Source organism: Ambystoma mexicanum, chromosome 9 (genome assembly GCF_040938575.1).
Source record: "Ambystoma mexicanum isolate Mex_15411 chromosome 9, UKY_AmexF1_1, whole genome shotgun sequence".
In the NCBI taxonomy this organism is placed as follows: domain Eukaryota; kingdom Metazoa; phylum Chordata; class Amphibia; order Caudata; family Ambystomatidae; genus Ambystoma; species Ambystoma mexicanum.
The window spans coordinates 1,407,992,510-1,408,013,984 of NC_090931.1; positions in this window are offsets into that span (position 1 = coordinate 1,407,992,510).

A 21,475-nucleotide genomic window follows, 5' to 3' on the forward strand; every position below is an offset into this window, starting at 1 on the left:
ACATCTGTTTCTGCAAATAAAACAGTGCAGATGTGATGCTATTCATGTGGCTAATGGGGACTGGTTCTATGAATGAGGCGGCAGATGTGATGCTATTAATGTGGCTATAGGAATCTAGTTCTGCAAAGGAAGCAATGCATATTGTATTCTATTAATGTGGCTATAGGAATCTGGTTCTGTGAATGAAACAGTGCAGATGTGATGCTATTCATGTGGCTATCTAGTTCTGTGAATGAGGCGGGGCAGATGTGATGCTATTAATGTGGCTATCGGGTCCTGGTTCTGCAAAGGAAGCGATGCAGATGTAATGCTATTAATGTGGCTATAGGAATCTGGTTCTGCAAATGAAACAGTGCAGATGTGATGCTGTTAATGTGGCTATCGGGATCTGGTTCTGTGAATGAGGTGGTGCAGATGTGATGCTATTAATGCGGCTATAGGAATCTGGTTCTGCGAATGACACAGTGCAGATGTGATGCTATTCATGTTGCTATCTAGTTCTGTGAATGAGGCGGGGCAGATGTGATGCTATTCATGTGGCTATCTAGTTCTGTGAATGAGGCGGGGCAGATGTGATGCTATTAATGTGGCTATCTATTTCTGTGAATGAGGCCGGGCAGAAGTGATGCTATTAATGCGGGTATATGAATCTGGTTCTGCGAATGAAACAGTGCAGATGTGATGCTATTCATGTGGCTGGCTAGTTCTGTGAATGAGGCAGGGCAGATGTGATGCTATTAATGTGGCTATCTAGTTCTGTGAATGAGGCGGGGCAGATGTGATGCTATTAATGTGGCTATCGGGATCTGGCTCTGCAAAGGAAGCGATGCAGATGTAATACTATTTATGCGGCTATAGGAATCTGGTTCTGCAAATGAAACAGTGCAGATGTGATGCTGTTAATGTGGCTATAGGAATCTGGTTCTGCGAATGAAACAGTGCAGATGTGATGCTAATAATGCGGCATTCGGAATCTGGTTATGTGAATGAGGCGGGACAGATGTGATGCTATTATTGTGGCTATAGTTATCTGGTTCTGCAAATGAAACAGTGCAGATGTGAGGCTATTAATGTGGCTATAGGAATCTAGTTCTGCAAAGGAAGCAATGCATATTGTATTCTATTAATGTGGCTATAGGAATCTGGTTCTGTGAATGAAACAGTGCAGATGTGATGCTATTCATGTGGCTATCTAGTTCTGTGAATGAGGCGGGGCAGATGTGATGCTATTAATGTGGCTATCGGGTCCTGGTTCTGCAAAGGAAGCGATGAAGATGTAATGCTATTAATGTGGCTATAGGAATCTGGTTCTGCAAAAGAAACAGTGCAGATGTGGTGCTGTTAATGTGGCTATCGGGATCTGGTTCTGTGAATGAGGTGGTGCAGATGTGATGCTATGAATGCGGCTATAGGAATCTGGTTCTGCGAATGAAACAGTGCAGATGTGATGCTATTAATGTTGCTATCTAGTTCTGTGAATGAGGCGGGGCAGATGTGATGCTATTCATGTGGCTATTTAGTTCTTTGAATGAGGCGCGGCAGATGTGATGCTATTAATGTGGCTATCTAGTTCTGTGAATGAGGCGGGGCAGAAGTGATGCTATTAATGGGGCTATATGAATCTGGTTCTGCGAATGAAACAGTGCAGATGTGGTGCTATTCATGTGGCTGTCTAGTTCTGTGAATGAGGCGGGGCAGATGTGGTGCTATTCATGTGGCTATCTAGTTCTGTGAATGAGGCAGGGCAGATGTGATGCTAATAATGCAGCATTCGGAATCTGGTTCTGTGAATGAGGCGGGACAGATGTGATGCTATTATTGTGGCTATAGGAATCTGGTTCTGCAAATGAAAAAGTGCAGATGTGATGCTATTCATGTGGCTATCTAGTTCTGTGAATGAGGCGGGGCATATGTGATGCTATTCATGTGGCTATCTAGTTCTGTGAATGAGGCGGGGCAGATCTAATGATATTAATGTGGCTATAGGAATCTAGTTCTGCAAAGGAAGCAATGCATATTGTATTCTATTAATGTGGCTATAGGAATCTGGTTCTGAGAATGAAACCGTGCAGATGTGATGCTATTCATGTGGCTATCTAGTTCTGTGAATGAGGCGGGGCAGATGTGATGCTATTCATGTGGCTATCTAGTTCTGTGAATGAGGTGGGGCAGATGTGATGATATTCATGTGGCTATCTAGTTCTGTGAATGAGGCGGGGCAGATGTGATGCTATTAATGAGGCTATAGGAATCTGGTTTTGCGATTGAAACAGTGCAGATGTGATGCTATTCATGTGGCTATCTAGTTCTGTGAATGAGGCGGGGCAGATGTGATGCTATTAATGAGGCTATAGGAATCTGGTTTTGCGATTGAAACAGTGCAGATGTGATGCTATTCATGTGGCTATCTAGTTCTGTGAATGAGGCGGGGCAGATGTGATGCAATTCATGTGGCTATCTAGTTCTGTGAATGAGGCGGGGCAGATGTGATGTATTAATGTGGCTATCTAATTCTGTGAATGAGGCGGGGCAAATGTGAAGCTATTCATGTGGCTATCTAGTTCTGTGAATGAGGCGGGGCAGATGTGACGCTATTCATGTTGCTATCTAATTCTGTGAATGAGGCGGGCGGATGTGATGCTATTCATGTGGCTATCTAGTTCTGTGAATGAGGCGGGGCAGATGTGATGCTATTAATGTGGCTATCTAGTTCTGTGAATGAGGCGGGGCAGATGTGATGCTATTAATGTGGCTATCGGGATATGGTTCTGCAAAGGAAGCGATGCAGATGTGATGCTATTAATGCGGCTATACGATTCTGGTTCTTTGAATGAAACAGTGCAGATGTGGTGCTATTCATGTGGCTATCTAGTTCTGTGAATGAGGTGGGGCAGATGTGACGCTATTCATGTGGCTATCTAATTCTGTGAATGAGGCGGGCGGATGTGATGCTATTCATGTGGCTATCTAGTTCTGTGAATGAGGCGGGGCAGATGTGATGCTATTAATGTGGCTATCTAGTTCTGTGAATGAGGCGGGGCAGATGTGATGCTATTCATGTTGCTATCAGGATCTGGTTCTATGAATGAGACAGCAGATGTGATGCTATTAATGTGGCTATAGGAATCTAGTTCTACAAAGGAAGCAATGCATATTGTATTCTATTAATGCGGCTATAGGAATCTGGTTCTGCGAATGAAACAGTGAAGATGTGGTACTATGCATGTGGCTATCTAGTTCTGTGAATGAGGCGGGGCAGATGTGATGCTATTCATGTGGCTATCTAGTTCTGTGAATGAGGCGGGTCAGATGTGATGCTATTCATGTGGCTATCGGGATCTGGTTCTGCATTGGAAGCGATGCAGATGTAATACTATTTATGCGGCTATAGGAATCTGGTTCTGCAAATGAAACAGTGCAGATGTGATGCTATTCATGTTGCTATCGGGATCTGGTTCTATGAATGAGGCGGCAGATGTGATGCTATTAATGTGGCTATAGGAATCTAGTTCTACAAAGGAAGCAATGCATATTGTATTCTATAAATGCGGCTATAGGAATCTGGTTCTGCGAATGAAACAGTGAAGATGTGATGCTATTCATGTGGCTATCTAGTTCTGTGAATGAGGGGGGCAGATGTGATGTTATTAATGTGGCTATCGACATCTGTTTCTGCAAATGAAACAGTGCAGATGTGATGCTATTCATGTGGCTATGGGAATCTAGTTCTGCAAAGGAAGCAATGCATATTGTATTCTATTAATGTGGCTATAGGAATCTGGTTCTGTGAATGAAACAGTGCAGATGTGATGCTATTCATGTTGCTATCGGGATCTGGTTCTATGAATGAGGCGGCAGATGTGATGCTATTAATGTGGCTATAGGAATCTAGTTCTGCAAAGGAAGCAATGCATATTGTATTCTATTAATGTGGCTATAGGAATCTGGTTCTGTGAATGAAACAGTGCAGATGTGATGCTATTCATGTGGCTATCTAGTTCTGTGAATGAGGCGGGGCAGATGTGATGCTATTAATGTGGCTATCGGGTCCTGGTTCTGCAAAGGAAGCGATGCAGATGTAATGCTATTAATGTGGCTATAGGAATCTGGTTCTGCAAATGAAACAGTGCAGATGTGATGCTGTTAATGTGGCTATCGGGATCTGGTTCTGTGAATGAGGTGGTGCAGATGTGATGCTATTAATGCGGCTATAGGAATCTGGTTCTGCGAATGACACAGTGCAGATGTGATGCTATTCATGTGGCTATATAGTTCTGTGAATGAGGCGGGGCAGATGTGATGCTATTCATGTGGCTATCTAGTTCTGTGAATGAAGCGGGGCAGATGTGACGCTATTCATGTGGCTATCTAATTCTGTGAATGAGGCGGGCGGATGTGATGCTATTCATGTGGCTATCTAGTTCTGTGAATGAGGCGGGGCAGATGTGATGCTATTAATGTGGCTATCTAGTTCTGTGAATGAGGCGGGGCAGATGTGATGCTATTAATGTGGCTATCGGGATATGGTTCTGCAAAGGAAGCGATGCAGATGTGATGCTATTAATGCGGCTATACGATTCTGGTTCTGCGAATGAAACAGTGCAGATGTGGTGCTATTCACGTGGCTATCTAGTTCTGTGAATGAGGCGTGCGGATGTGATGCTATTCATGTGGCTATCTAGTTCTGTGAATGAGGCCGGGCAGATGTGATGCCATTCATGTGGCCATCTAGTTCTGTGAATGAGGCGGGGCAGATGTGATGCTATTGATGCAGCTATAGGAATCTGGTTCTGCGAATGAAACAGTGCAGATGTGATGCTATTCATGTGGCTATCTAGTTCTGTGAATGAGGCGGGGCAGATGTGATGCTATTAATGAGGCTATAGGAATCTGGTTTTGCGATTGAAACAGTGCAGATGTGATGCTATTCATGTGGCTATCTAGTTCTGTGAATGAGGCGGGCGGATGTGATGCTATTCATGTGGCTATCTAGTTCTGTGAATGAGGCGGGGCAGATGTGATGCTATTAATGTGGCTATCTAGTTCTGTGAATGAGGTGGGGCAGATGTGATGCTATTAATGTGGCTATCGGGATATGGTTCTGCAAAGGAAGCGATGCAGATGTGATGCTATTAATGCGGCTATACGATTCTGGTTCTGCGAATGAAACAGTGCAGATGTGGTGCTATTCACGTGGCTATCTAGTTCTGTGAATGAGGCGGGGCAGATGTGACGCTATTCATGTGGCTATCTAATTCTGTGAATGAGGCGTGCGGATGTGATGCTATTCATGTGGCTATCTAGTTCTGTGAATGAGGCCGGGCAGATGTGATGCCATTCATGTGGCCATCTAGTTCTGTGAATGAGGCGGGGCAGATGTGATGCTATTGATGCAGCTATAGGAATCTGGTTCTGCGAATGAAACAGTGCAGATGTGATGCTATTCATGTGGCTATCTAGTTCTGTGAATGAGGCGGGGCAGATGTGATGCTATTAATGAGGCTATAGGAATCTGGTTTTGCGATTGAAACAGTGCAGATGTGATGCTATTCATGTGGCTATCTAGTTCTGTGAATGAGGCGGGGCAGATGTGATGCAATTCATGTGGCTATCTAGTTCTGTGAATGAGGCGGGGCAGATGTGATGCTATTAATGTGGCTATCTAATTCTGTGAATGAGGCGGGGCAGATGTGAAGCTATTCATGTGGCTATCTAGTTCTGTGAATGAGGCGGGTCAGATGTGACGCTATTCATGTGGCTATCTAATTCTGTGAATGAGGCGGGCGGATGTGATGCTATTCATGTGGCTATCTAGTTCTGTGAATGAGGCGGGGCAGATGTGATGCTATTAATGTGGCTATCTAGTTCTGTGAATGAGGCGGGGCAGATGTGATGCTATTAATGTGGCTATCGGGATATGGTTCTGCAAAGGAAGCGATACAGATGTGATGCTATTAATGCGGCTATACGATTCTGGTTCTTTGAATGAAACAGTGCAGATGTGGTGCTATTCATGTGGCTATCTAGTTCTGTGAATGAGGTGGGGCAGATGTGACGCTATTCATGTGGCTATCTAATTCTGTGAATGAGGCGGGCGGATGTGATGCTATTCATGTGGCTATCTAGTTCTGTGAATGAGGCGGGGTAGATGTGATGCTATTAATGTGGCTATCTAATTCTGTGAATGAGGCAGGGCAGATGTGATGCTATTAATGCGGCTATACGATTCTAATTCTGCGAATGAAACAGTGCAGATGTGGTGCTATTCATGTGGCTATCTAGTTCTGTGAATGAGGCGGGGCAGATGTGACGCTATTCATGTGGCTATCTAATTCTGTGAATGAGGCGGGCGGATGTGATGCTATTCATGTGGCTATCTAGTTCTGTGAATGAGGCGGGGCAGATGTGATGCTATTAATGTGGCTATCTAGTTCTGTGAATGAGGCGGGGCAGATGTGATGCTATTAATGTGGCTATCGGGATATGGTTCTGCAAAGGAAGCGATGCAGATGTAATACTATTTATGCGGCTATAGGAATCTGGTTCTGCAAATGAAACAGTGCAGATGTGATGCTATTCATGTTGCTATCGGGATCTGGTTCTATGAATGAGACAGCAGATGTGATGCTATTAATGTGGCTATAGGAATCTAGTTCTACAAAGGAAGCAATGCATATTGTATTCTATTAATGCGGCTATAGGAATCTGGTTCTGCGAATGAAACAGTGAAGATGTGGTACTATTCATGTGGCTATCTAGTTCTGTGAATGAGGCGGGGCAGATGTGATGCTATTCATGTGGCTATCTAGTTCTGTGAATGAGGCGGGTCAGATGTGATGCTATTCATGTGGCTATCTAGTTCTAAAAATGAGGCGGGGCAGATGTGATGCTATTAACGTGGCTATCTAGTTCTGTGAATGAGGAGGCAGATGTGATGCTATTAATGTGGCTATCGGGATCTGGTTCTGCATTGGAAGCGATGCAGATGTAATACTATTTATGCGGCTATAGGAATCTTGGTCTGCAAATGAAACAGTGCAGATGTGATGCTATTCATGTTGCTATCGGGATCTGGTTCTATGAATGAGGCGGCAGATGTGATGCTATTAATGTGGCTATAGGAATCTAGTTCTACAAAGGAAGCAATGCATATTGTATTCTATAAATGCGGCTATAGGAATCTGGTTCTGCGAATGAAACAGTGAAGATGTGAAGCTATTCATGTGGCTATCTAGTTCTGTGAATGAGGCGGGGCAGATGTGATGTTATTAATGTGGCTATCGACATCTGTTTCTGCAAATAAAACAGTGCAGATGTGATGCTATTCATGTGGCTAATGGGGTCTGGTTCTATGAATGAGGCGGCAGATGTGATGCTATTAATGTGGCTATAGGAATCTAGTTCTGCAAAGGAAGCAATGCATATTGTATTCTATTAATGTGGCTATAGGAATCTGGTTCTGTGAATGAAACAGTGCAGATGTGATGCTATTCATGTGGCTATCTAGTTCTGTGAATGAGGCGGGGCAGATGTGATGCTATTAATGTGGCTATCGGGTCCTGGTTCTGCAAAGGAAGCGATGCAGATGTAATGCTATTAATGTGGCTATCGGGATCTGGTTCTGTGAATGAGGTGGTGCAGATGTGATGCTATTAATGCGGCTATAGGAATCTGGTTCTGCGAATGACACAGTGCAGATGTGATGCTATTCATGTTGCTATCTAGTTCTGTGAATGAGGCGGGGCAGATGTGATGCTATTCATGTGGCTATCTAGTTCTGTGAATGAGGCGGGGCAGATGTGATGCTATTAATGTGGCTATCTATTTCTGTGAATGAGGCCGGGCAGAAGTGATGCTATTAATGCGGCTATATGAATCTGGTTCTGCGAATGAAACAGTGCAGATGTGGTGCTATTCATGTGGCTATATAGTTCTGTGAATGAGGCGGGGCAGATGTGATGCTATTCATGTGGCTGGCTAGTTCTGTGAATGAGGCAGGGCAGATGTGATGCTATTAATGTGGCTATCTAGTTCTGTGAATGAGGCGGGGCAGATGTGATGCTATTAATGTGGCTATCGGGATCTGGCTCTGCAAAGGAAGCGATGCAGATGTAATACTATTTATGCGGCTATAGGAATCTGGTTCTGCGAATGAAACAGTGCAGATGTGATGCTAATAATGCAGCATTCGGAATCTGGTTATGTGAATGAGGCGGGACAGATGTGATGCTATTATTGTGGCTATAGGAATCTGGTTCTGCAAATGAAACAGTGCAGATGTGAGGCTATTAATGTGGCTATAGGAATCTAGTTCTGCAAAGGAAGCAATGCATATTGTATTCTATTAATGTGGCTATAGGAATCTGGTTCTGTGAATGAAACAGTGCAGATGTGATGCTATTCATGTGGCTATCTAGTTCTGTGAATGAGGTGGGGCAGATGTGATGCTATTAATGTGGCTATCGGGTCCTGGTTCTGCAAAGGAAGCGATGAAGATGTAATGCTATTAATGTGGCTATAGGAATCTGGTTCTGCAAAAGAAACAGTGCAGATGTGGTGCTGTTAATGTGGCTATCGGGATCGGTTCTGTGAATGAGGTGGTGCAGATGTGATGCTATGAATGCGGCTATAGGAATCTGGTTCTGCGAATGAAACAGTGCAGATGTGGTGCTATTCATGTGGCTGTCTAGTTCTGTGAATGAGGCGGGGCAGATGTGGTGCTATTCATGTGGCTATCTAGTTCTGTGAATGAGGCAGGGCAGATGTGATGCTAATAATGCAGCATTCGGAATCTGGTTCTGTGAATGAGGCGGGACAGATGTGATGCTATTATTGTGGCTATAGGAATCTGGTTCTGCAAATGAAAAAGTGCAGATGTGATGCTATTCATGTGGCTGTCTAGTTCTGTGAATGAGGCGGGGCAGATGTGGTGCTATTCATGTGGCTATCTAGTTCTGTGAATGAGGCAGGGCAGATGTGATGCTATTCATGTGGCTATTTAGTTCTTTGAATGAGGCGGGGCAGATGTGATGCTATTAATGTGGCTATCTAGTTCTGTGAATGAGGCGGGGCAGAAGTGATGCTATTAATGGGGCTATATGAATCTGGTTCTGCGAATGAAACAGTGCAGATGTGGTGCTATTCATGTGGCTGTCTAGTTCTGTGAATGAGGCGGGGCAGATGTGGTGCTATTCATGTGGCTATCTAGTTCTGTGAATGAGGCAGGGCAGATGTGATGCTAATAATGCAGCATTCGGAATCTGGTTCTGTGAATGAGGCGGGACAGATGTGATGCTATTATTGTGGCTATAGGAATCTGGTTCTGCAAATGAAAAAGTGCAGATGTGATGCTATTCATGTGGCTATCTAGTTCTGTGAATGAGGCGGGGCATATGTGATGCTATTCATGTGGCTATCTAGTTCTGTGAATGAGGCGGGGCAGATCTAATGATATTAATGTGGCTATAGGAATCTAGTTCTGCAAAGGAAGCAATGCATATTGTATTCTATTAATGTGGCTATAGGAATCTGGTTCTGAGAATGAAACCGTGCAGATGTGATGCTATTCATGTGGCTATCTAGTTCTGTGAATGAGGCGGGGCAGATGTGATGCTATTCATGTGGCTATCTAGTTCTGTGAATGAGGTGGGGCAGATGTGATGATATTCATGTGGCTATCTAGTTCTGTGAATGAGGCCGGGCAGATGTGATGCCATTCATGTGGCCATCTAGTTCTGTGAATGAGGCGGGGCAAATGTGATGCTATTGATGCAGCTATAGGAATCTGGTTCTGCGAATGAAACAGTGCAGATGTGATGCTATTCATGTGGCTATCTAGTTCTGTGAATGAGGCGGGGCATATGTGATGCTATTCATGTGGCTATCTAGTTCTGTGAATGAGGCGGGGCAGATCTAATGATATTAATGTGGCTATAGGAATCTAGTTCTGCAAAGGAAGCAATGCATATTGTATTCTATTAATGTGGCTATAGGAATCTGGTTCTGAGAATGAAACCGTGCAGATGTGATGCTATTCATGTGGCTATCTAGTTCTGTGAATGAGGCGGGGCAGATGTGATGCTATTCATGTGGCTATCTAGTTCTGTGAATGAGGTGGGGCAGATGTGATGATATTCATGTGGCTATCTAGTTCTGTGAATGAGGCCGGGCAGATGTGATGCCATTCATGTGGCCATCTAGTTCTGTGAATGAGGCGGGGCAAATGTGATGCTATTGATGCAGCTATAGGAATCTGGTTCTGCGAATGAAACAGTGCAGATGTGATGCTATTCATGTGGCTATCTAGTTCTGTGAATGAGGCGGGGCAGATGTGATGCTATTAATGAGGCTATAGGAATCTGGTTTTGCGATTGAAACAGTGCAGATGTGATGCTATTCATGTGGCTATCTAGTTCTGTGAATGAGGCGGGGCAGATGTGATGCAATTCATGTGGCTATCTAGTTCTGTGAATGAGGCGGGGCAGATGTGATGCTATTAATGTGGCTATCTAATTCTGTGAATGAGGCGGGGCAGATGTGAAGCTATTCATGTGGCTATCTAGTTCTGTGAATGAGGCGGGGCAGATGTGACGCTATTCATGTGGCTATCTAATTCTGTGAATGAGGCGGGCGGATGTGATGCTATTCATGTGGCTATCTAGTTCTGTGAATGAGGCGGGGCAGATGTGATGCTATTAATGTGGCTATCTAGTTCTGTGAATGAGGCGGGGCAGATGTGATGCTATTAATGTGGCTATCGGGATATGGTTCTGCAAAGGAAGCGATGCAGATGTGATGCTATTAATGCGGCTATACGATTCTGGTTCTTTGAATGAAACAGTGCAGATGTGGTGCTATTCATGTGGCTATCTAGTTCTGTGAATGAGGTGGGGCAGATGTGACGCTATTCATGTGGCTATCTAATTCTGTGAATGAGGCGGGCGGATGTGATGCTATTCATGTGGCTATCTAGTTCTGTGAATGAGGCGGGGCAGATGTGATGCTATTAATGTGGCTATCTAGTTCTGTGAATGAGGCGGGGCAGATGTGATGCTATTCATGTTGCTATCGGGATCTGGTTCTATGAATGAGACAGCAGATGTGATGCTATTAATGTGGCTATAGGAATCTAGTTCTACAAAGGAAGAAATGCATATTGTATTCTATTAATGCGGCTATAGGAATCTGGTTCTGCGAATGAAACAGTGAAGATGTGGTACTATGCATGTGGCTATATAGTTCTGTGAATGAGGCGGGGCAGATGTGATGCTATTCATGTGGCTATCTAGTTCTGTGAATGAGGCGGGTCAGATGTGATGCTATTCATGTGGCTATCGGGATCTGGTTCTGCATTGGAAGCGATGCAGATGTAATACTATTTATGCGGCTATAGGAATCTGGTTCTGCAAATGAAACAGTGCAGATGTGATGCTATTCATGTTGCTATCGGGATCTGGTTCTATGAATGAGGCGGCAGATGTGATGCTATTAATGTGGCTATAGGAATCTAGTTCTACAAAGGAAGCAATGCATATTGTATTCTATAAATGCGGCTATAGGAATCTGGTTCTGCGAATGAAACAGTGAAGATGTGATGCTATTCATGTGGCTATCTAGTTCTGTGAATGAGGGGGGCAGATGTGATGTTATTAATGTGGCTATCGACATCTGTTTCTGCAAATGAAACATTGCAGATGTGATGCTATTCATGTGGCTAAGGGGATCTGGTTCTATGAATGAGGCGGCAGATGTGATGCTATTAATGTGGCTATAGGAATCTAGTTCTGCAAAGGAAGCAATGCATATTGTATTCTATTAATGCGGCTATAGGAATCTGGTTCTGCGAATGAAACAGTGAAGATGTGGTACTATTCATGTGGCTATCTAGTTCTGTGAATGAGGCAGGGCAGATGTGATGCTAATAATGCAGCATTCGGAATCTGGTTCTGTGAATGAGGTGGGACAGATGTGATGCTATTATTGTGGCTATAGGAATCTGGTTCTGCAAATTAAAAAGTGCAGATGTGATGCTATTAATGTGGCTATCTAGTTCTGTTAATGAGGCGGGGCAGATGTGATGCTATTAATGTGGCTATCGGGATATGGTTCTGCAAAGGAAGCGATGCAGATGTAATACTATTTATGCGGCTATAGGAATCTGGTTCTGCAAATGAAACAGTGCAGATGTGATGCTATTCATGTTGCTATCGGGATCTGGTTCTATGAATGAGACGGCAGATGTGATGCTATTAATGTGGCTATAGGAATCTAGTTCTACAAAGGAAGCAATGCATATTGTATTCTATTAATGCGGCTATAGGAATCTGGTTCTGCGAATGAAACAGTGAAGATGTGGTACTATTCATGTGGCTATCTAGTTCTGTGAATGAGGCGGGGCAGATGTTATGCTATTCATGTGGCTATCTAGTTCTGTGAATGAGGCGGGGCAGATGTGATGCTATTCATGTGGCTATCTAGTTCTGAAAATGAGGCGGGGCAGATGTTATGCTATTAACCTGGCTATCTAGTTCTGTGAATGAGGCGGGGCAGATGTAATGATATTAATGTGGCTATAGGAATCTAGTTCTGCAAAGGAAGCAATGCATATTGTATTCTATTAATGTGGCTATAGGAATCTGGTTCAGAGAATGAAACAGTGCAGATGTGATGCTATTAATGTGGCTATCTAGTTCTGTGAATGAGGCGGGGCAGATATGACGCCATTCATGTGTCCATCTAGTTCTGTGAATGAGGCGGGGCAGATGTGATGCTATTGATGCAGCTATAGGAATCTGGTTCTGCGAATAAAACAGTGCAGATGTGATGCTATTCATGTGGCTATCTAGTTCTGTGAATGAGGCGGGGCAGATGTGATGCTATTAATGAGGCTATAGGAATCTGGTTTTGCAATTGAAACAGTGCAGATGTGATGCTATTCATGTGGCTATCTAGTTCTGTGAATGAGGCGGGGCAGATGTGATGCAATTCATGTGGCTATCTAGTTCTGTGAATGAGGCGGGGCAGATGTGATGCTATTAATGTGGCTATCTAATTCTGTGAATGAGGTGGGGCAGATGTGATGCTATTAATGCGGCTATACGATTCTGGTTCTGTGAATGAAACAGTGCAGATGTGGTGCTATTCATGTGGCTATCTAGTTCTGTGAATGAGGCGGGGCAGATGTGACACTATTCATGTGGCTTTCTAATTCTGTGAATGAGGCGGGCGGATGTGATGCTATTCATGTGGCTATCTAGTTCTGTGAATGAGGCGGGGCAGATGTGATGCTATTAATGTGGCTATTGGGACCTGGTTCTGCAAAGGAAGCGATGCAGATGTAATGCTATTAGTGTGGCTATAGGAATCTGGTTCTGCAAAAGAAACAGTGCAGATGTGGTGCTGTTCATGTGGCTATCGGGATCTGGTTCTGTGAATGAGGTGGTGCAGATGTGATGCTATTAATGCGGCTATAGGAATCTGGTTCTGCGAATGAAACAGTGCAGATGTGATGCTATTCATGTTGCTATCTAGTTCTGTGAATGAGGCGGGGCAGATGTGATGCTATTCATGTGGCTATTTAGTTCTGTGAATGAGGCGGGGCAGATGTGATGCTATTAATGTGGCTATCTAGTTCTGTGAATGAGGCGGGGCAGAAGTGATGCTATTAATGGGGCTATATGAATCTGGTTCTGCGAATGAAACAGTGCAGATGTGGTGCTATTCATGTGGCTGTCTAGTTCTGTGAATGAGGCGGGGCAGATGTGGTGCTATTCATGTGGCTATCTAGTTCTGTGAATGAGGCAGGGCAGATGTGATGCTAATAATGCAGCATTCGGAATCTGGTTCTGTGAATGAGGCGGGACAGATGTGATGCTATTATTGTGGCTATAGGAATCTGGTTCTGCAAATGAAAAAGTGCAGATGTGATGCTATTCATGTGGCTTTCTAGTTCTGTGAATGAGGCAGGGCAGATGTGATGCTATTCATGTGGCTATCTAGATCTGTGAATGAGGCGGGGCAGATGTAATGATATTAACGTGGCTATAGGAATCTAGTTCTGCAAAGGAAGCAATGCATATTGTATTCTATTAATGTGGCTATAGGAATCTGGTTCTGAGAATGAAACAGTGCAGATGTGATGCTATTCATGTGGCTATCTTGTTCTGTGAATGAGGCGGGGCAGATGTGATGCTATTCATGTGGCTATCTAGTTCTGTGAATGAGGTGGGGCAGATGTGATGATATTCATGTGGCTATCTAGTTCTGTGAATGAGGCGGGGCAGATGTGATGCCATTCATGTGGCCATCTAGTTCTGTGAATGAGGCAGGGCAGATGTGATGCTATTGATGCAGCTATAGGAATCTGGTTCTGCAAATGAAACAGTGAAGATGTGAAGCTATTCATGTGGCTATCTAGTTCTGTGAATGAGGCGGGGCAGATGTGATGTTATTAATGTGGCTATCGACATCTGTTTCTGCAAATGAAACAGTGCAGATGTGATGCTATTCATGTGGCTAATGGGATCTGGTTCTATGAATGAGGCGGCAGATGTGATGCTATTAATGTGGCTATAGGAATCTAGTTCTACAAAGGAAGCAATGCATATTGTATTCTATAAATGCGGCTATAGGAATCTGGTACTGCGAATGAAACAGTGAAGATGTGAAGCTATTCATGTGGCTATCTAGTTCTGTGAATGAGGTGGGGCAGATGTGATGCTATTCATGTGGCTATCTAGTTCTGTGAATGAGGCGGGGCAGATGTAATGATATTAATGTGGCTATAGGAATCTAGTTCTGCAAAGGAAGCAATGCATATTGTATTCTATTAATGTGGCTATAGGAATCTGGTTCTGAGAATGAAACAGTGCAGATGTGATGCTATTCATGTGGCTATCTAGTTCTGTGAATGAGGCAGGGCAGATGTGATGCTAATAATGCAGCATTCGGAATCTGGTTCTGTGAATGAGGCGGGACAGATGTGATGCTATTATTGTGGCTATAGGAATCTGGTTCTGCAAATGAAAAAGTGCAGATGTGATGCTATTAATGTGGCTATCTAGTTCTGTTAATGAGGCGGGGCAGATGTGATGCTATTAATGTGGCTATCGGGATATGGTTCTGCAAAGGAAGCGATGCAGATGTAATACTATTTATGCGGCTATACGAATCTGGTTCTGCAAATGAAACAGTGCAGATGTGATGCTATTCATGTTGCTATGGGGATCTGGTTCTATGAATGAGACGGCAGATGTGATGCTATTAATGTGGCTATCTAGTTCTGTTAATGAGGCGGGGCAGATGTGATGCTATTAATGTGGCTATCGGGATATGGTTCTGCAAAGGAAGCGATGCAGATGTAATACTATTTATGCGGCTATAGGAATCTGGTTCTGCAAATGAAACAGTGCAGATGTGATGCTATTCATGTTGCTATCGGGATCTGGTTCTATGAATGAGACGGCAGATGTGATGCTATTAATGTGGCTATAGGAATCTAGTTCTACAAAGGAAGCAATCCATATTGTATTCTATTAATGCGGCTATAGGAATCTGGTTCTGCGAATGAAACAGTGAAGATGTGGTACTATTCATGTGGCTATCTAGTTCTGTGAATGAGGCGGGGCAGATGTTATGCTATTCATGTGGCTATCTAGTTCTGTGAATGAGGCGGGGCAGATGTGATGCTATTCATGTGGCTATCTAGTTCTGAAAATGAGGCGGGGCAGATGTTATGCTATTAACCTGGCTATCTAGTTCTGTGAATGAGGCGGGGCAGATGTAATGATATTAATGTGGCTATAGGAATCTAGTTCTGCAAAGGAAGCAATGCATATTGTATTCTATTAATGTGGCTATAGGAATCTGGTTCTGAGAATGAAACAGTGCAGATGTGATGCTATTAATGTGGCTATCTAGTTCTGTGAATGAGGCGGGGCAGATATGACGCCATTCATGTGTCCATCTAGTTCTGTGAATGAGGCGGGGCAGATGTGATGCTATTGATGCAGCTATAGGAATCTGGTTCTGCGAATAAAACAGTGCAGATGTGATGCTATTCATGTGGCTATCTAGTTCTGTGAATGAGGCGGGGCAGATGTGATGCTATTAATGAGGCTATAGGAATCTGGTTTTGCAATTGAAACAGTGCAGATGTGATGCTATTCATGTGGCTATCTAGTTCTGTGAATGAGGCGGGGCAGATGTGATGCAATTCATGTGGCTATCTAGTTCTGTGAATGAGGCGGGGCAGATGTGATGCTATTAATGTGGCTATCTAATTCTGTGAATGAGGTGGGGCAGATGTGATGCTATTAATGCGGCTATATGATTCTGGTTCTGTGAATGAAACAGTGCAGATGTGGTGCTATTCATGTGGCTATCTAGTTCTGTGAATGAGGCGGGGCAGATGTGACACTATTCATGTGGCTTTCTAATTCTGTGAATGAGGCGGGCGGATGTGATGCTATTCATGTGGCTATCTAGTTCTGTGAATGAGGCGGGGCAGATGTGATGCTATTAATGTGGCTATTGGGACCTGGTTCTGCAAAGGAAGCGATGCAGATGTAATGCTATTAGTGTGGCTATAGGAATCTGGTTCTGCAAAAGAAACAGTGCAGATGTGGTGCTGTTCATGTGGCTATCGGGATCTGGTTCTGTGAATGAGGTGGTGCAGATGTGATGCTATTAATGCGGCTATAGGAATCTGGTTCTGCGAATGAAACAGTGCAGATGTGGTGCTATTCATGTGGCTGTCTAGTTCTGTGAATGAGGCGGGGCAGATGTGGTGCTATTCATGTGGCTATCTAGTTCTGTGAATGAGGCAGGGCAGATGTGATGCTAATAATGCAGCATTCGGAATCTGGTTCTGTGAATGAGGCGGGACAGATGTGATGCTATTATTGTGGCTATAGGAATCTGGTTCTGCAAATGAAAAAGTGCAGATGTGATGCTATTCATGTGGCTTTCTAGTTCTGTGAATGAGGCAGGGCAGATGTGATGCTATTCATGTGGCTATCTAGATCTGTGAATGAGGCGGGGCAGATGTAATGATATTAACGTGGCTATAGGAATCTAGTTCTGCAAAGGAAGCAATGCATATTGTATTCTATTAATGTGGCTATAGGAATCTGGTTCTGAGAATGAAACAGTGCAGATGTGATGCTATTCATGTGGCTATCTTGTTCTGTGAATGAGGCGGGGCAGATGTGATGCTATTCATGTGGCTATCTAGTTCTGTGAATGAGGTGGGGCAGATGTGATGATATTCATGTGGCTATCTAGTTCTGTGAATGAGGCGGGGCAGATGTGATGCCATTCATGTGGCCATCTAGTTCTGTGAATGAGGCAGGGCAGATGTGATGCTATTGATGCAGCTATAGGAATCTGGTTCTGCAAATGAAACAGTGAAGATGTGAAGCTATTCATGTGGCTATCTAGTTCTGTGAATGAGGCGGGGCAGATGTGATGTTATTAATGTGGCTATCGACATCTGTTTCTGCAAATGAAACAGTGCAGATGTGATGCTATTCATGTGGCTAATGGGATCTGGTTCTATGAATGAGGCGGCAGATGTGATGCTATTAATGTGGCTATAGGAATCTAGTTCTACAAAGGAAGCAATGCATATTGTATTCTATAAATGCGGCTATAGGAATCTGGTACTGCGAATGAAACAGTGAAGATGTGAAGCTATTCATGTGGCTATCTAGTTCTGTGAATGAGGTGGGGCAGATGTGATGCTATTCATGTGGCTATCTAGTTCTGTGAATGAGGCGGGGCAGATGTAATGATATTAATGTGGCTATAGGAATCTAGTTCTGCAAAGGAAGCAATGCATATTGTATTCTATTAATGTGGCTATAGGAATCTGGTTCTGAGAATGAAACAGTGCAGATGTGATGCTATTCATGTGGCTATCTAGTTCTGTGAATGAGGCAGGGCAGATGTGATGCTAATAATGCAGCATTCGGAATCTGGTTCTGTGAATGAGGCGGGACAGATGTGATGCTATTATTGTGGCTATAGGAATCTGGTTCTGCAAATGAAAAAGTGCAGATGTGATGCTATTAATGTGGCTATCTAGTTCTGTTAATGAGGCGGGGCAGATGTGATGCTATTAATGTGGCTATCGGGATATGGTTCTGCAAAGGAAGCGATGCAGATGTAATACTATTTATGCGGCTATACGAATCTGGTTCTGCAAATGAAACAGTGCAGATGTGATGCTATTCATGTTGCTATGGGGATCTGGTTCTATGAATGAGGCGGCAGATGTGATGCTATTAATGTGGCTATAGGAATCTAGTTCTACAAAGGAAGCAATGCATATTGTATTCTATTAATGCGGCTATAGGAATCTGGTTCTGCGAATGAAACAGTGAAGATGTGGTACTATTCATGTGGCTATCTAGTTCTGTGAATGAGGCGGGGCAGATGTTATGCTATTCATGGGGCTATCTAGTTCTGTGAATGAGGCAGGGCAGATGTGATGCTATTCATGTGGCTATCTAGTTCTGAAAATGAGGCGGGGCAGATGTGATGCTATTAACGTGGCTATCTAGTTCTGTGAATGAGGCGGGGCAGATGTAATGATATTAATGTGGCTATAGGAATCTAGTTCTGCAAAGGAAGCAATGCATATTGTATTCTATTAATGTGGCTATAGGAATCTGGTTCTGCAAATGAAAAAGTGCAGATGTGATGCTATTCATGTGGCTATCTAGTTCTGTGAATGAGGCGGGGCAGATGTGATGCTATTCATGTGGCTATCTAGTTCTGTGAATGAGGCGGAGCAGATGTAATGATATTAACGTGGCTATAGGAATCTAGTTCTGCAAAGGAAGCAATGCATATTGTATTCTATTAATGTGGCTATAGAAATCTGGTTCTGAGAATGAAACAGTGCAGATGTGATGCTATTCATGTGGCTATCTTGTTCTGTGAATGAGGCGGGCAGATGTGATGCTATTCATGTGGCTATCTAGTTCTGTGAATGAGGTGGGGCAGATGTGATGATATTCATGTGGCTATCTAGTTCTGTGAATGAGGCAGGGCAGATGTGATGCCATTCATGTGGCCATCTAGTTCTGTGAATGAGGCGGGGCAGATGTGATGCTATTGATGCAGCTATAGGAATCTGGTTCTGCGAATGAAACAGTGCAGATGTGATGCTATTCATGTGGCTATCTAGTTCTGTGAATGAGGCGGGGCAGATGTGATGCTATTAATGAGGCTATAGGAATCTGGTTTTGCGATTGAAACAGTGCAGATGTGATGCTATTCATGTGGCTATCTAGTTCTGTGAATGAGGCGGGCAGATGTGATGCAATTCATGTGGCTATCTAGTTCTGTGAATGAGGCGGGGCAGATGTGATGCTATTAATGTGGCTATCTAATTCTGTGAATGAGGCAGGGCAGATGTGATGCTATTAATGCGGCTATACGATTCTAATTCTGCGAATGAAACAGTGCAGATGTGGTGCTATTCATGTGGCTATCTAGTTCTGTGAATGAGGCGGGGCAGATGTGACGCTATTCATGTGGCTATCTAATTCTGTGAATGAGGCGGGCGGATGTGATGCTATTCATGTGGCTATCTAGTTCTGTGAATGAGGCGGGGCAGATGTGATGCTATTAATGTGGCTATCTAGTTCTGTGAATGAGGCGGGGCAGATGTGATGCTATTAATGTGGCTATCGGGATATGGTTCTGCAAAGGAAGCGATGCAGATGTAATACTATTTATGCGGCTATAGGAATCTGGTTCTGCAAATGAAACAGTGCAGATGTGATGCTATTCATGTTGCTATCGGGATCTGGTTCTATGAATGAGACAGCAGATGTGATGCTATTAATGTGGCTATAGGAATCTAGTTCTACAAAGGAAGCTATGCATATTGTATTCTATTAATGCGGCTATAGGAATCTGGTTCTGCGAATGAAACTGTGAAGATGTGGTACTATTCATGTGGCTATCTAGTTCTGTGAATGAGGCGGGGCAGATGTGATGCTATTCATGTGGCTATCTAGTTCTGTGAATGAGGCGGGTCAGATGTGATGCTATTCATGTGGCTATCTAGTTCTAAAAATGAGGCGGGGCAGATGTGATGCTATTAACGTGGCTATCTAGTTCTGTGAATGAGGAGGCAGATGTGATGCTATTAATGTGGCTATCGGGATCTGGTTCTGCATTGGAAGCGATGCAGATGTAATACTATTTATGCGGCTATAGGAATCTGGTTCTGCAAATGAAGCAGTGCAGATGTGATGCTATTCATGTTGCTATCGGGATCTGGTTCTATGAATGAGGCGGCAGATGTGATGCTATTAATGTGGCTATAGGAATCTAGTTCTACAAAGGAAGCAATGCATATTGTATTCTATAAATGCGGCTATAGGAATCTGGTTCTGCGAATGAAACAGTGAAGATGTGAAGCTATTCATGTGGCTATCTAGTTCTGTGAATGAGGCGGGGCAGATGTGATGTTATTAATGTGGCTATCGACATCTGTTTCTGCAAATAAAACAGTGCAGATGTGATGCTATTCATGTGGCTAATGGGGACTGGTTCTATGAATGAGGCGGCAGATGTGATGCTATTAATGTGGCTATAGGAATCTAGTTCTGCAAAGGAAGCAATGCATATTGTATTCTATTAATGTGGCTATAGGAATCTGGTTCTGTGAATGAAACAGTGCAGATGTGATGCTATTCATGTGGCTATCTAGTTCTGTGAATGAGGCGGGGCAGATGTGATGCTATTAATGTGGCTATCGGGTCCTGGTTCTGCAAAGGAAGCGATGCAGATGTAATGCTATTAATGTGGCTATAGGAATCTGGTTCTGCAAATGAAACAGTGCAGATGTGATGCTGTTAATGTGGCTATCGGGATCTGGTTCTGTGAATGAGGTGGTGCAGATGTGATGCTATTAATGCGGCTATAGGAATCTGGTTCTGCGAATGACACAGTGCAGATGTGATGCTATTCATGTTGCTATCTAGTTCTGTGAATGAGGCGGGGCAGATGTGATGCTATTCATGTGGCTATCTAGTTCTGTGAATGAGGCGGGGCAGATGTGATGCTATTAATGTGGCTATCTATTTCTGTGAATGAGGCCGGGCAGAAGTGATGCTATTAATGCGGCTATATGAATCTGGTTCTGCGAATGAAACAGTGCAGATGTGATGCTATTCATGTGGCTGGCTAGTTCTGTGAATGAGGCAGGGCAGATGTGATGCTATTAATGTGGCTATCTAGTTCTGTAAATGAGGCGGGGCAGATGTGATGCTATTAATGTGGCTATCGGGATCTGGCTCTGCAAAGGAAGCGATGCAGATGTAATACTATTTATGCGGCTATAGGAATCTGGTTCTGCAAATGAAACAGTGCAGATGTGATGCTGTTAATGTGGCTATAGGAATCTGGTTCTGCGAATGAAACAGTGCAGATGTGATGCTAATAATGCGGCATTCGG